At 42.5% G+C, this 15,152-nt stretch overlaps 1 long non-coding RNA gene across 5 annotated transcripts; it reads left to right on the forward strand.

Annotated features, from left to right (window-relative positions):
* Nucleotides 1-10,463, forward strand: LOC103629578 (uncharacterized). 5 transcript variants are annotated; one of them, XR_002264563.3, is made up of 14 exons: nucleotides 1-393; nucleotides 1,067-1,217; nucleotides 1,333-3,376; nucleotides 3,452-3,627; nucleotides 4,408-5,983; nucleotides 6,091-6,141; nucleotides 7,116-7,184; nucleotides 7,898-7,972; nucleotides 8,122-8,180; nucleotides 8,399-8,986; nucleotides 9,064-9,127; nucleotides 9,210-9,321; nucleotides 9,741-9,808; nucleotides 9,932-10,463. It is a non-coding gene; the product is annotated as an uncharacterized lncRNA (long non-coding RNA). The 5 variants fall into 5 exon arrangements; XR_002749054.2 differs by having other exon boundaries at nucleotides 4,408-4,621; nucleotides 5,912-5,983; nucleotides 7,116-7,972; XR_002749056.2 differs by having other exon boundaries at nucleotides 1,333-2,135; nucleotides 2,210-3,376; nucleotides 7,116-7,972.
* The last annotated feature ends 4,689 nt before the right edge of the window (nucleotides 10,464-15,152 follow it).

Raw genomic sequence — 15,152 nt, forward strand, 5'->3', positions numbered from 1 at the left:
TCCATCTCTCTCACCCCTCTCCCTCAACCGCCCCGATCTGGTTACCCGAGCGCGCATGGTGGATACGGGAACGCCGACGAGCGCGCATGGTGGATACGGGAACGCCGACGAGCGCGCTCGTGCTCACGCCTCTATCTCCCCCTTCTCTCTCCCTCAACCGCCCTGATCCAGATACACAAGTTCATGCGAGGCAGAGAGACGGGAGCGATATCCGGGATGATTCGGGCGAGCGCCTCACGTCCGCAGTTGTTGGGAGCTTTGCTCACCATCTCGCGGTTGTTGGCGACGGAAGATAGAGAAGGGCGAGCGGCCGCGCGGAACATCGACGACCGAGAGGCACCCTCGTCTGCAACCCCATCTGCTATTCTCCCTGACGGCATTCCTGGCAGCAAGGTACCTGATGCTTCCCTTCATTCTTCTCATTGGGTTCATGTGTGCGCTGGATCAATCGATCAGATTATGGGTAATGGGTGGCTGTGTAATTGGGTAATGGATTGGATTGGATTGCTGTGTAATTGGATTATGGGTGGATGTGCGGTTGGATTGGATTAGGTTCTGTTCTCTTCATTTGTTTCTGGAAGTCGTGTTCTGCAAGATGTTGAATTAATTATAGTGCTAAAAATGCTGTGGTCTGCATTGGATTAATGAAGAATTAATTGGTACATCCACATCATGCTTACTGCTATTTAGAACAAACTGGATTATTTTTGGTAGGAATAGGAATAAACTGAATTATTTTTTTATAGAACAAAAAGGCGTGGTCTGCATAGTATCCCGAGTATTTTGGCTTACCTCTATGTCCAGTTCCAGGTGACAGTCCACCTCAAAAATAGTAATAAGCACTGCACTGCATTAAATTTAGTCAGCAATCTGTGTTGTGCCTAACTGCAACTTTAAATTTCTATATATATGATCCCTTTATTTTCTTTCTCGTAAGCTGTTATAGATGACTGAAATTAATTGGAATGCTGAGAACGCTCGAGAAATTTGTAAACTATTTGCCGAATAAGTAGGGAATCATCCAAACAGTTGTTTGACTTGGTTGGTTATGCCGAGGTTGAAAAAGGATTGAAAGACATGGTCCATATTGTGGCAACCAAGACACAAATAAAGAACAAATGGGACAGGTTGAAAGAATTCAAGGCATGGAAGAAGTTGATGAGGCAGACATGTACTGGTGGGTGCTCTACAAAAGGAACCATCGATATGGCTGGCAGGTGGTGGAAAAAGCTGAAGTTATAAGTGTTGAGTTATTGCTTTCTTTTCTATTTATGTCATGTACATTTCTGATTTCTTGTATTCATTCGTGCACCACATGTTGCTCTTTTACAGGACATTCCAAGTTGTGGGAACTTCAAAATATGGAGGAACTAGAAATATGTTTTGGCAGCATCACAAGTATTGGTGTTGATCACTGGTCTCCTCATATGGCCACTGCTTTCACCATTGCTGAACAAGGAGGTACACCACACGAGGCAATCAATTGTGACACACAAGAAGATGGTGACACCAATGAATGTGAAGTTTCACCGGTCAGTCCAAATGACAAGAGACCGCCAACGCCAAGGTTCAATCAAAATAAAGGCAAGAAGCAGAAAACAGAAAACAGGGACAACACTAATCATCGTTCAATAAGCAGTTACATCTATGTCTGTTTCAACTAATTCTTATGCTGCAAAAAAGGAAAAATTTCCATTGATGAAGTGATGAAACATGTGCTTGCTTGTGGTGCCACCTATGGTAGTAACGAGCACTTCATTACAACTGAACTATTTGTCAAACTGACCCAAAAAGAGATGTTCATGACCTTTTTTTACCGAACATAGATTCAACTAGCTTTCAGGGAAATACATAACCAAGTATGGCAATTATAGAGGGCCATGGATGTGATATGAGTTCTACATGTTTGTTTTTTTATCTCGTTGTGTGAGACTTATTTGTTTCTTGTTCCTTTCATTTCTTTATGTGAGACTCAATGGATCATTGTATCTGCTATCTCATTTGATGATGGTTATGTATTATTGTACTATTACTTGTGTTTGTATAAAATCTCATATTTGCTATCTTATTTGACATTATTATACGTTTGTTTGATATGGGGGTTAATGAAAAGGAGTTTCCTCGTCAACTACAAGGTACGAATATTTGTAAACTATTTTTGTCAATACCATGATTGCTTGCATATTAATGTTTTATCTTACATTTGTAGGTAAGTACTATAGATGTGGGTTATCATAATCGACCTAGATATCTAGCTCTATATAAAGGGTGGAAGATACCACTTAGGGCGTGATGGTGAGCGCCTAACAACTATGTTCTGGAGTAGGCAGATGCAGTGATGCATTATCCTAAAACGAAACTTGCATTCTTATTAGGAGGTCAGACTCATGAGCTGCCTTTTTTCTGAAATAGTAAGTACATGCATCAATTTGCTCTCAATTACCTCAATCTTCTTAATGTCTCGACATTCGTTCATTTGCCCCATTAACCACACATTAATGCTACTAAAAACAACATTAACTGGTTACTGGCTCACAACCGTGCGCTCGCGTGAAGATGTGTGAACAAGCAGCAGCACAAAGTTAGGGAGGAACTAACTTGGTTTTGTTTCTACATTGGTACCTGGACTTGTGAATCCAGCAGAAGCAGTTGGAGAGTTTGGTAAATCTACTGGCAGCGACAAACAGGTAATGTTGCTATGCACCTTCCTCTCAGTCTAATAATAGTGAAATTCATGCTGATTAAGTTGCTGCTGCAGTGATATATAATGGTCACCTATTATGAAGAAATAGTGAATGGGAGAAGGGTTGAGTTTTGGAGCCGGTGCATGCAAATCATATACCGGGTTTATACTATAATGTTTTCCTTATGAAGAATTAAATATTTGTGTGTTTTTATATTGTCTGGGTAGTTCTGCCAATTCAGTGTTAATGTTGTTTGAAATGTGCCACAACAACATTTGACGATTGGTCGCAGCATCATGTTTGATTAAATATCTGACTCCTGTCATATGGCAACTATCCATTATGACCACCTGATGGATACGAACCAAGCAGTTTGCGTCGCTAACTTGTTTCTGTTATCCTTAACATAAGTGACATGGAGCTTGTATATTTTCAATAGGCCCAAGTTAAACCTTATTCAGTTTTGAACCGAAGGCAGATTTCGTTTTGTAGACCTACTTATAGGTATACTGATCATTGTCCCAATTCTAGATCTGATCATTGTCCCAGTTTTAAACTGATCATTGTCCCTCCAAGTACCCAGTTCTGCTCATGGGATGTACAACATTTCTTTTGGTCATGATATTGGAAATGTTGATCCGACTATCTAAGTAAACATGTCAGCAAGTCACACAACAATCAGCCAAGCAGAGGTCAGCTTGATTTCAGCATTTTCCTCTGAAATTATTAATTACACATGCACTATATCATTGTCATTTATGTAAAAGGGAAGTATGCTTCATGGGCGCTCCCGGTCGACCGATGTGGTGGTCAGGGTCGGAGCGTGCAGACTCTGCTCTCACTCACCGTGAAACAGACCATGGACGCAGCGCAAGCCAGCGGTTGAACTATGGTGTGGTGTTCACCGTGAAGAGCTTACAAGGAGCTCAAGATCTTGTAAAAGGTACGACCCCCTGTTTCTTCCCTAATTGAGTGAATTGCTCGCCTCTTTGCTGTTACGACTCATAAAAGAAAAATTGCTTTGAATTATTTTTTTCTTCACTAACAAAAAAAACGCTAATTCCTAAGGCTTGCTGGCCTATTGATCCTAAACTCTAATATCATTTCAATTGTGTGTTTCTTTTAGCCTATTGGATGAGCAGGGCATGCTTCACTAGCTTGTTATTTTGCTCTACCCATATGGCATGCCGAGTGACTTCATTGAGGGGTTTGGCTTATAAAGATACTGTCTCGCCCCCACCCCTCCTTAATTACATGATGCTTTTTTTGGTCGAGTTAAAATGTGTACATGTTCAAGTACCTATACTGAATTTATTGTAATGGTATCCTTAACAAACATGTTCTCAGAAACTTATTCACCATTACAATGGAATGAGAACTACACTTACACTAGGGAGCTTGTCGAACGCACATGGACGTCAGCCGAGTGCAAGGTGCAGGGTCAGCTCTAAGGGCAAGGCGTTATAATAAATCCTGGACTGTGGTGTTGACGCAGGGTTTCGTCACGAAGCCAGAGACGCTGACCGATGGGATAGTGAAGCTGATGTTCCATTAATGTGCCCCCAAGCTTCTCTGACTGAATAGATAAAATTTTTCTCAGTGTCAGTTTGAAAACTGAAAGTTTAGAGCTACAAAGATAGTTTTTTATTGAACATTGAGTTTTTTATTGATCAAGCAAATATTATTATTTCTGTCTTTCTTGCTCACTGTGGAATGTTTACAGAACTTTGGTGGATTGCGAGATAGCCCGATAGTTATCTTTGTAAGTATTCTTTACTACAACCTTCATATATACTTTGGTTCACAATTATCTATTGAGCATATTGTGGTTACAGTTACCTTTTAGGTTTCTTATCTTTGCTGATTTGGTACTTTGCCCCCTTATATACAACAAGGATCCACGAGAACGCCCTTGTCTAGCTGCATCAGTTGTTGCGGTTCGTCCTAAACCTTGTACATGTTACTTCCCATTATGAGAAAAATAGATGTCTGATGTGTTTCCCTATGCCCTGGTAATTCATATAATTGTAGAACGACTTACAATTTGGAACAAAGATAGTTTTTATTGAACATTGAGTTGTCTAAATATTTTACTTGTGGATGTCAATTTTTTGCAGCCTTCCATTCTGAACAAAAAATACAATTAATTTAAGAATTACAGCTAAGCAACCTGGGAAAGCAAATTTTAAAGCTACCTTTTCTGTCTGAAGATCATTAAGATGCTCCTTCAATTCCCCTAATCTCTTCAAGGATAAATCATTCTCATCTACCACAGGAGCAGGATCCCCATGATTAATGGCTCCTGAAATTTCTGCTCGTAGACGTACAATCTTTGACTGAATAGCCTTGAACTCATTCTCAGTGTCAGTTTGAAAACTGAAAGTTTAGAGCTACAAACAGACCACATAAACATTTAAATTACTAGATGGTAGTATAATTAAAATTTGAATACTATACATCAATCTAAAGTTTGTACACGATGTTCAGTTCTAACGTTTGTTTTGTGGATCACATAGTTAAATTATTGTATTCTTTTTTGCTTTACTGTGATTTAGAGTTGAAGTGACATACTATGATTCAAATACACACCAACTTTTTGTGATTCAGAAGAAGACATACTGTGATTCAGAAGAAGAAAACGCTAGGGAATTTTTTCATTGTTACTGGCCTTTTTGTATAGGTTTTATCTCAGTCCCGTATGGTGGTTTATTTTCTTTGCTTCTCATCAACTGCAGTATGGAATAAAATAACCACATGAAGATAGAAAAGAAGGCTTGCAGAGTAGTATTTTCTTTTGCACTTTTGGATCTTCTTTTTACAAAAAGTTGGGTGCACTCTTGTAATAGGTAAACAGTGCTACGTGTGCACAGTTTAGTCATTCAGTTTTTGAGAATCATAAATTTATTGCATTTTGGATAACTGGATACATTTAACTTGGTAAGCAATGTTAGTACATGCATGCATGGTACCTTGTGTCATGAAAACATAGTATCTATCGTACCATACCATTACTTTCTCTAGAAGTTTGTTTCCAAAACCACAACCAATTTCAGTCTCTAAGCAGCCAAGTCTCAGTTTGCATGTGAAGTGAATCTTCTGTGCCATGGGAGCATAATCAGAAACTCCACTGCTTGTAACCTGAAATAGTTTAATCTTTTTCTGCTTTGTACATTTTTTAAAGTTGATCTGACAGTGTCAATAACTGAATATTGTGTTCCTTGGAGCAGTACATAAATATGAAGACTCAGAAGATCTCCAAACATATTAGTAAGCGATTTACAACACCGGTTTGGATTAAGGTTAGCCTTTGTATTCAACAGGATATTTGTAACCAGTGATTTTGCTTTTTCAGGTTTTGTTGCTCAAATTTGCATTTCCTTTTTCTTTGTATGTTCAACTAAAACAGCACAAGGAACCGAGGGAAGTGAACATGTTTGTTGATCTACTACTTCTTGAGGTTTGTTCAGTTCCTTTTTCTATTGCATTATGTCTACTTCTAATGCTACTATGGATACAAATTCATAATTGAGCATGCAGTTCCATGCCAGTTTAGGTATTGGAGTCTACTTTCAGAAACATGAGTTCTTTTAGGCTATCTCCGCGGCGATTAGTATAGTTATGTTCTCAACGCAGCGGGATTTTATTTCTCCCCAAAAGAAGGATACGTAGGACATATAGATCGGTGAAGAGAATCAGTTATCATTGATTTTTCTTCAGATTTCTTCATAGCCTTTTGTGCCTTGGGTGCAGCAGCCTCGGTAGTTTCCTTGACTTAGTTTGGAAGCTCTCCTGCAAAGGTAATACTAAGATGAAGTATCTTCACAGTTGAAATTGATAATATAACTAGCGATTGACAGATCGAACAATCAAAATTTTGCGGTAAAAAAACAGTGTCGTCTCGCACTTACATGTGGTTGCATGTCCTCTGGTCAAGAACAGCTGAGAGCATGTGAGTTTGATTTCTTAGTAGTGCATTCTGTTGGACTAGCCCGCTGGTGTCTTCAAAAGAAAGTGCAGAAAATATATTCGTGTTAGTGCACAAAATATGCATAGTAAACATAATTCATATAGTTGTTTGGTCCTGTCAACATCGCACACATTGTAAGGAATTATGATAATATTCCCTTGCAGTGCCTGGATAGTTCATTGTTTTTTTACTGCTGAATGAAGTTAGCCAAACTAAATTTGTGATCACCGCCTCGATGTAGTTCATCCTGTTTGATTTTGTTACCTATACTTTATCTGTGACTGGCCATGTGAACATGTACTAGCTTGGTTTAATGTCCACTTTCCCATCCCTGTTTTTCCCTCCTGATGTAGTTCATCCTGTTTGATTTTGTTACCTGTACTTTATCTGTGACTGGCCATGTGAACATGTACTGGCTTGGTTTCTAATGTTCACTTTCCCATCCCTGTTTTCCCCTCCTTCAGGACTTCTTGAGTGATCTTTCGGTACATCGCTGCTGATACAAGCAGCCTAACCAGACTGCTTTTGTGAAGGTATGTGCGTACCTATATTGCTTCTTGAGGCTGGCTCATGTGATTGTGGTGTTTGGAAGATACATTAAAGTTTAATTCGACAAATGTCTTTTGCTTAGGGCTCCTAGCTTGGTGTTTCTTGTTCTGTGATACTTGTGCATGCGAAGTAGGTGAACTGCTACTTAAATGGTACATATTTAGCTTAATTACTTACTGGTGGCATTGCAGATTATATGTTTCTGTCTTAAAGATACATTAGTAGGCTGTAGTACTCACACTGCTTCTGTTCTCATCTGTTCACACACTGCATCTATTCACAGCCTGATTCAGAGGCATGCATGAGGTTGTAGTAGGCGAGACCACCCAAAAGCACTCCCAACGCCTGACCACAAGAGCTAGCAGATAGCAGCCCTACTTTTGGCAATCCAATAATCACATACGAAGTTTTCCTTGAAATGTTTTGAGTCTTGAATTGACTTCTTCCTTAATTTATAGTTTCAACTCAAAGTGAATACACTATTTTTTGTTGAACCACATTTTTCCTCTGCTCAGTTTGGCATCATTATTGTATCATAATATTATCATAATTAATCCATTCTGGTAAACTGACCCTAGAAAATTTTCTTGAATGGTTTCCTATCTTTTACAGTCTAAGCTACATTATGTGCAGGGAATTTTGCAATATACCTTCTGTTTCTTGCTCACATGATTGATGTGATTTTGAATTCATTTAGCACATTGCTTTCTGAGAAGCCATTTGCAGTACAAGGATGAAACTTGGTCAGAGTGTTTACCATATGGACTGGCAGGTATCTTTCAGCTTCTTACATATTAAAGGTTATATTGTACTTTTCTGAGCTAATCTGCCTCTATTGGCATCGACAATTTACTTCAGTAGCCCCAAACAAAGCTCTAGATTGTCCTATTCCCATGACAAGGTTGTGCTCTTCTCCTGCAGTGAAACCAAAAAAGGAGGCGCGCTACTGTTCTTCTGTATTCATATCAATGTAACAGCAGGTACAAGTAGTCTTCTTGGGAGCTACCCAGTAGTTGAGTGAGACATTAATAAGCTATTCTAAATTAAATGTAAATATGCATTTCTGACCATAGTATGAAGTTCAAAGGTGTTTATGTTCCTTTCCTGTGTATAAGATAAACATTTTTTCTAACCCTTCTTCCTTAGGTCGCTTAAATTGAATTTGATGTCTACAAAGTGCTTCCCATTTCATTATTAGATTACTGATATAGCTATGCCTGGAGAGTGGAGATAAGTGGAGGTGGCACCACCAATTCCTTGATGTACCAGGAATGTTTGGATTGTTGTATTTTGACATTGTTTAGTTCAACATATTCAAGGTATGTTCCAAGGCTATCTTAGAAAAATTCCTGCAAATATTGCATTTTGATTCATCTTGTTGCCCTTTTTGTTTCCGGTTTGGACCATACTATGATTTCTTTGAACAATTAGTTACTCTCTCAGTCTCCCAACCACATCTCTCTCGGTCTTGCTTCTTGCCCGTTCCTAATTTTGGCCATTATATATTTATAAGGACGGGTTTGAGAAAACATCTCTCGACAACTGAAATTGTTGAGAAGATTGTGTTTGCTCGTATATTATTCTCGGATCACAGCTCTATTAACAACAAAGGTTGTGGTGGTCATATCACCCTTGTAAGTCTAATTCATGATCAGTGCTTGAAACATGCAAATCACAGGTTATCTGCATGCTTCCTTGGATCAGGGCAACCTGATAGTCGCGTTGAAGCTAAATCGATAGCTGGCATGTATAAGATTGTTTATGTTTGCCACGAGACAATATTAAGGTTATCATTCTTGTGGTATTCTAAAGTTTATTAACATGTTGTCGTGCCTATCTTGGTGGTGATGTCTCTTCTTGCAGATTAATGGATTCGTTGAAGAAACTTGCAAAAAAGCTAGGGATTGCACTTTTTGCCATTGATGAGGTCCATTGTGTTTCTAAATAGGGCCATGATTTTCGACCTGACTTCTTGGTGGTGATGTCTCCTCTTGTGTTTGGTACTCAAGGAATGGTGAGGTTTAACAAACTGCAAAGAAGGGGAAGAAAGGAGGTACATGGAAGGTTTCAATATATCTGTCAACCTGTATCAGCATGGTCACTAGGAATAAACTTATAAAGGTACGACTTACTGAGAACTTTCTTGTTCTTGTTGTTGCATCACTGAAGTACAATTACTTAATTTGAACAAAACAGTTCTATATTTTCATGAATACGTTTCACTCTCCCAATTATTTTTCTGGCTGCACAGTTTAGACAATAGCAAACTGCATTGACATGTGATTTAAATGTCAAAATTTATCTACAGTTTGCTATTTGATCTACAGTGTCAGGTTGCTGAACTGTTTGGCTTGCTCTCGTGGTAATTGCCACCTTTCTTTTGCCTTTGCCTAATATTAAAATGTACAAACAAGGGCTACTCTTGGCATGCGTTATTTTCACTGGTTTGACGTAGTCTCAATTATGTATTTAGGTATTAAGAAGTAGCTATCTCAAATTTCTATGAATTCAATTGTCTTTCTTGTTCTCTGTCATTGTAGAAGGGGAAGAAACATGAAGGAAATCTAAAATAAGTCGTGAGATAACTTAAGGTGCTTTTGCAGAGAAGGTATTGCACATTTCATACTTTAAGATACAATAATTATGTGTCCATATTCATCTTATATGGTTATTCCCTTATGTTTGAATGACACATCCAAAACAACATTATTAATTGTTTATTTTCCAGCAGGCAATTTGCATCTCCCAGCAGCGATGGTTAGAGCATCTCAGAGCATAAATCTAAACCTGTCGCAAGATCTATTCATGACAATATGAGCAGATATTCTTCTCTTAGTAGTTAGTTTTAAGACACAACTGAATTCAGTAGGATAAGCTTTCGATACAAAACATTCTTTAGTTCCTCATGAGAATGGTCATGGCAAATCATTGGGCACTAAGTTGCACACGCTTGGCAGTCTGCCTTCACGTGTACTACTTAATGGCACCGATGGGGATGATCATAGTGACCATTTGAAGCAAGGTTTCGTGACAGGTGGTATGGTTGCTAGATCATCCAATGTTAAATGCGATGAAAAGGCTGTAATTATCATGTCTACAAGTTTTGTCTACTGTGACAATGTTGTTATGGATAAGGCTGAAGATGAAGAACCTTAGTTGTATTAAGTTTGTGCAGAAAGAAACTAATCATAATGTAATGGATACCTTGGAGCAACAAGATTCTTTTACCCATGTGTATTATAAAAAATTGTAATTTTCAGTGTATCATAAAAAAGTATTACTTGTGTGTTATTACAAACTATAATTTACTGTGTGTAAAAAAGTAAAATGAATACAGTTGCCATTGATACAAACTTTGCCCTCCATGGAATTTTCATTTTGTCCAGTTTATTCTTTGTGGTGTTGTTGGTCTTGAACCACCATGATGACTGCCAGCAACTTCCTTCAATGCTGAAGCACCTCAATTGGGGACAATTGATAATATTGTTCCATAGTATCTGATTCCTCTGTTGCTGATTTTAGTGACATATGTCAAGAATCTGATGTCTTTTGTACTTCAAAAAAACAATTAATTTATGCTCGTCGCAACGCACGGGCACCTAACTAGTATATATATATATATGTAGTATTTAGAGCCCTGGGCTCTATTTAACTACAGGAAGCCCTGACCAGGTGTGCAGACCGCACGAACCCTTTTTGGTTTATTGTACCTACCTGTGCTTACGCTAAATTATAATACGAGTTATGCTGATGTGTGTATCAGTTTATGCAAATATAGTCTGCGCATATTACGTGAATCGGGTCCACGATCCTGCCCACGCCGTCACTATAAAAACACCCCCACGCCGCCAGGGATTAGGTTTTAGCGGCGGCGGCGGTTCCCTCGGGCGTGCGAGCAGGCGCCCGTGAGCAGGAGAGCCCCGGCCGCCGCGGCGCTCTCTAGCCGGCGGATTGGCGGTCGTGGAGGGGGCGCGAGAAGAAGCCTCAGCGTCTGCGGCGGTACAGCTTCAGGAGGCACCGGTCGGGGCGCGGCGGAGTGGGCGGCGGTGGTGCTGTTCATGGTGCTGGCGATCGTGGTGCTGCTGGGCGCCGTGGCCGTCCTTGTGGTGGTGCTGCTGCTGCAGCCCCGCGTGCCGTACGTGGTGGTGCGGGCGGGCTGGCGGTGCTCCGCGCCTACCTGTTCCGCGTGCCCGCCAGGGGCGTCCTCCCGCTGGCGTACGTGGCGCGCGCGCAGGGCGCCCCGCTGGGCGACGCCGGCAGCGCCGCCATAGATGCCACGCTCCGCGACGGCGTGGTGCCGTTCCGGGTGGATGGGGAGGCCCAGACGCGATGGAAGGTCGCGGGGATCGTCGGCGTCGACCAGTGGACGCGCCTGGCGTGCCAGCTCCGCTTATTCTGGCCCAACGGCACCGTGCTCCCCTTCAGATGCATCTCCAAGTCCAAGTTATTGTTCTTCTGACCGTCGTGCCCTCTGTATTGTCTAGTGGCTACTCTTCTGACCTTAGTTCCATGGTCGGGCGTGAGCGTGACGGATCAAGATTCAGGAACAGCAAATGGCTTCATCGTTTTCTTTCTTGTCTTGGGTTCGTTCAGTTATTAATTCACCCCCATGTCGCATGTATAGGTCGGCAAAAAAAAGATTTTGTCTTGGGTTCTTTCTTATTGCATTTTACGCTTCCACTAAAAGCAAGTGCCACATTCGTCGTTTTAAAACAGATCATTGATTTACGCTAAAATTCGTATCCATTTACGCTGTTTCGGATCACGTCTTACGCTTAAATCCACCTGACCTAGAACCCGAGCACGATCGGAGCGCGATTTTGACGTCGTAATTTAGGCCACATTCGTTGTTACGAAATAGATTGATGATGTACGATAAAATTTGTACCCATTTACGCTGTTTGGTTCACGTTTTACGCTGAAATTTGACCAAGCCAAAATCCGTGCACGATCGAACGTGATCAATCTACGCTGTTTTAGCTAATATAGGATTTACGCTAAATTTCGTATTCATTTACGATGTTTTAGCTCAAGTTTTACGCGGAATCTGCCCTAGCCAGAACCCGCGCACGATTGGGTGCACGCGATTTTTACGCCGTAATTTTTGGGCTTCGTTTGCTGTTACAAAACAGATATATGATTTACGCTAAATTTCGTACTCATTTACGATGTTTTAGCTCACGTTTTACGCTAGAATCCGCCCGAGCAGAACCCGCGAACTGCGGCTGTAAATTAAAATTTATTTCCTTCTACTAATGCTCCTCGAACCGTAACTGTCCCTTTATTTACGCGATTATGCAGCACGTCTTTCCTTATATCAAACCGTTCAAAATTTATATAATGCATGGTTTATGCTATCATGTTACACATCGTTATGCAGTCGTAAACGGTGTGCACATGGTAATATTCGTTTCCGTGAGTCAAGGTACAAAAGATCCCTTCTATGCATGATTTATGCGTTCGTATTTTTTCCTCCTGTAACTGCGCCTTTATTTACGCGCACGAAGAGCACGTCTTTCCTTATCTTAAAACCGGTGGGAGATTTTAAATGTTTGCATGGTTTACGCTATCATGTATCACAGCGTTATGCAGTCGTAACCGGCAAGCACATGCAAATATTCGTTCCCGTGATTCGTGGCATAAAAGATTCCATTTATGCATGAGTTATGCACATTTGTACATATATTTATGCGTGCGTATATCGCATGTCGCGTTTCAGCCGGGATACGTGGCTATCCTATGCATGGCTGACGCAAGCTGGCGTCCAGTGGGCCGAACGCGACCCGATCGGCCTCCTGGCTGGGGCTTCGCCCACTAACGGAAGCCCAGGGCTTCCATTACCTCTTCCCTATATATATATATATATACTGTTTTTATATATTACACCTGGGTGCATTCAATATAGAGAATGCACCCAGGCCGAACCTACGCGCCAGGTCCGAGTCAACCGTCCCACCCAGGTCGTCTTCGTCCGTCTTCGTCCCTCCCGCACGTCTTCGTCGCTCCCGCCCGCTCCCGACAGAACTTTTTCACTTTCCCGCCCACGCCCCTCTTTCTCCACGAACTGACTCAACCTCTTCACATAAGTTGCAATCACATCAGACCAGCAGTTGCAATTACACCAGACAGTAGTTGCAATCATTGTTTTGTTTAACAGATTTTTGGACATAGTTATATAGAAGTTGGAATCACACCAGACCAGCAGTTGCAATTACACTAGAAAGCAGTTGCAATCACACCAGACAACAGTTGCAATCATTGTTTGTTTAACAGATTTTTGGACATAGTTATATAGAAGTTGCAATCACACCAGACCAGCAGTTGCAATTACACCAGACAACAGTTGCAATCATTGTTTGTTTAACAAATTTTTGAACATAGTTATAAAGAAGTTGCAATCACACTAGACCAACAGTTGCAATTACACCAGACAGCAGTTGCAATCATTGTTTGTTTAACAAATTTTTGGACATAGTTATATAGAAGTTGCAATCACACCAGACCAGCAGTTGCAATCATATTTTTTTAACAAAATTTCCAGAGTTATTCAGTACTTGCAATCACATCAGAGCAACTTAGCAGTTGCATCCACACCACACCAGCAGTTGCAATTACAACACACCAGCAGTTGCAATCATTGTGTTTACATTTTTAACAGATATTTGGGTAGAATTATACAGCAGTTGCAATCACACCTAATACGAGGGACATGGAGGCGCGCTGACAGAGAGGCGCGCGGCGGCGCGGGGACAGGGAGGCACGCGACGGAGCGGGGACAGGGAGGCGCTCGGCGGCGGTGGGGAAGAGGGTGGCGCTCGGCGGCGGTGGGGGAGAGGGTGGCACTCGGCGGCGGTGGGGGAGAGGGTGGCGCGGGGACAGGGAGGCACGCGGCGGCGGGGGCAGGAAGGCGCGCATACAGGAGGCCGAGGCGTGCTCGAGGTGTTATTGCAGGTGGGTGCATTCAATATAGAGAATGCACCCAGGTGCATTTTAGTGCCGCCATATATATATATATATATCTCTACTACTATTATGTACATAGTGTAGGCGTCCACAATAGAATGGCGCACGGTTCTGCCAAACCCAGACGCGTCCATCCCCGCCCCGACTGTCGCGCCGTGAATCGCGGCTGCCGCATCCTCCAATCAATACCGCGGCCGCCGCTTCCTCCGTCCGCACGGTAAACCTGGTGGCCTCTTCCTCGCCCTGCCCGCCTGCCTCTTCCCCACCTCGACGCCGCCCCCGCCCCTGCATCCAGCGTGCTCCCCGCCCCTCCCCCGTGCCACCGAGACAACGTCGTCTGCAAGCTCGCCGCGCCCACCGACCCACCCTTCCCCCAACATTGCCGAACACCCTGGCCAGAGTTCAGTGACCCTCTCCCCTCGAGATTACCGCCATCTCCTACCCGCCATTGTCGCGCTCCACCACCAGGGCCCACTGTACCGCGCCCGCGCCGTCCAAATCTACCGCGGATCTCCTCTCCCCATTACTGGGAGGTCCTCCATCCATGTAAGGTGCGCCCCCTCCTCCTCTACCCGCCATCCATGGAAGGTGCACCATCTAAAATGGGGCTGCAATGAAGGTTGTCTGTACCGCGTCGTGGATCCGCCACCTCAAATCCTCCCAGTACCGCGCCCGCGCCGTCTAAATCTGCCACGGATCTCCTCTCCCCATTACTGGGAGGTCCGTCATCCATGGAAGGTGCGCCCCCTCCTCCTCTACCCACCATCCATGGAAGGTGCGCCCCCTCCTCCTCTGCCTGCCATCCATGGAAGGTGCACCATCTAAAATGCGCCACCTCATCGAACTCCTCGACCCGCGGCAAAAAAGGAAGGTGCGCCACCTCCTCCTCGGCCCGCGCCGTCAATGGAAGGTCCCAGATCTCCTCTCCCCATTACTCGGCGCCCCATTACCTCAATCCATGGAACTTATATTCGAAAAACCATAATCAG

The sequence above is a fragment of the Zea mays genome, chromosome 8 (assembly GCF_902167145.1).
Source record: "Zea mays cultivar B73 chromosome 8, Zm-B73-REFERENCE-NAM-5.0, whole genome shotgun sequence".
Classification (NCBI taxonomy): Eukaryota; Viridiplantae; Streptophyta; class Magnoliopsida; order Poales; family Poaceae; genus Zea; species Zea mays.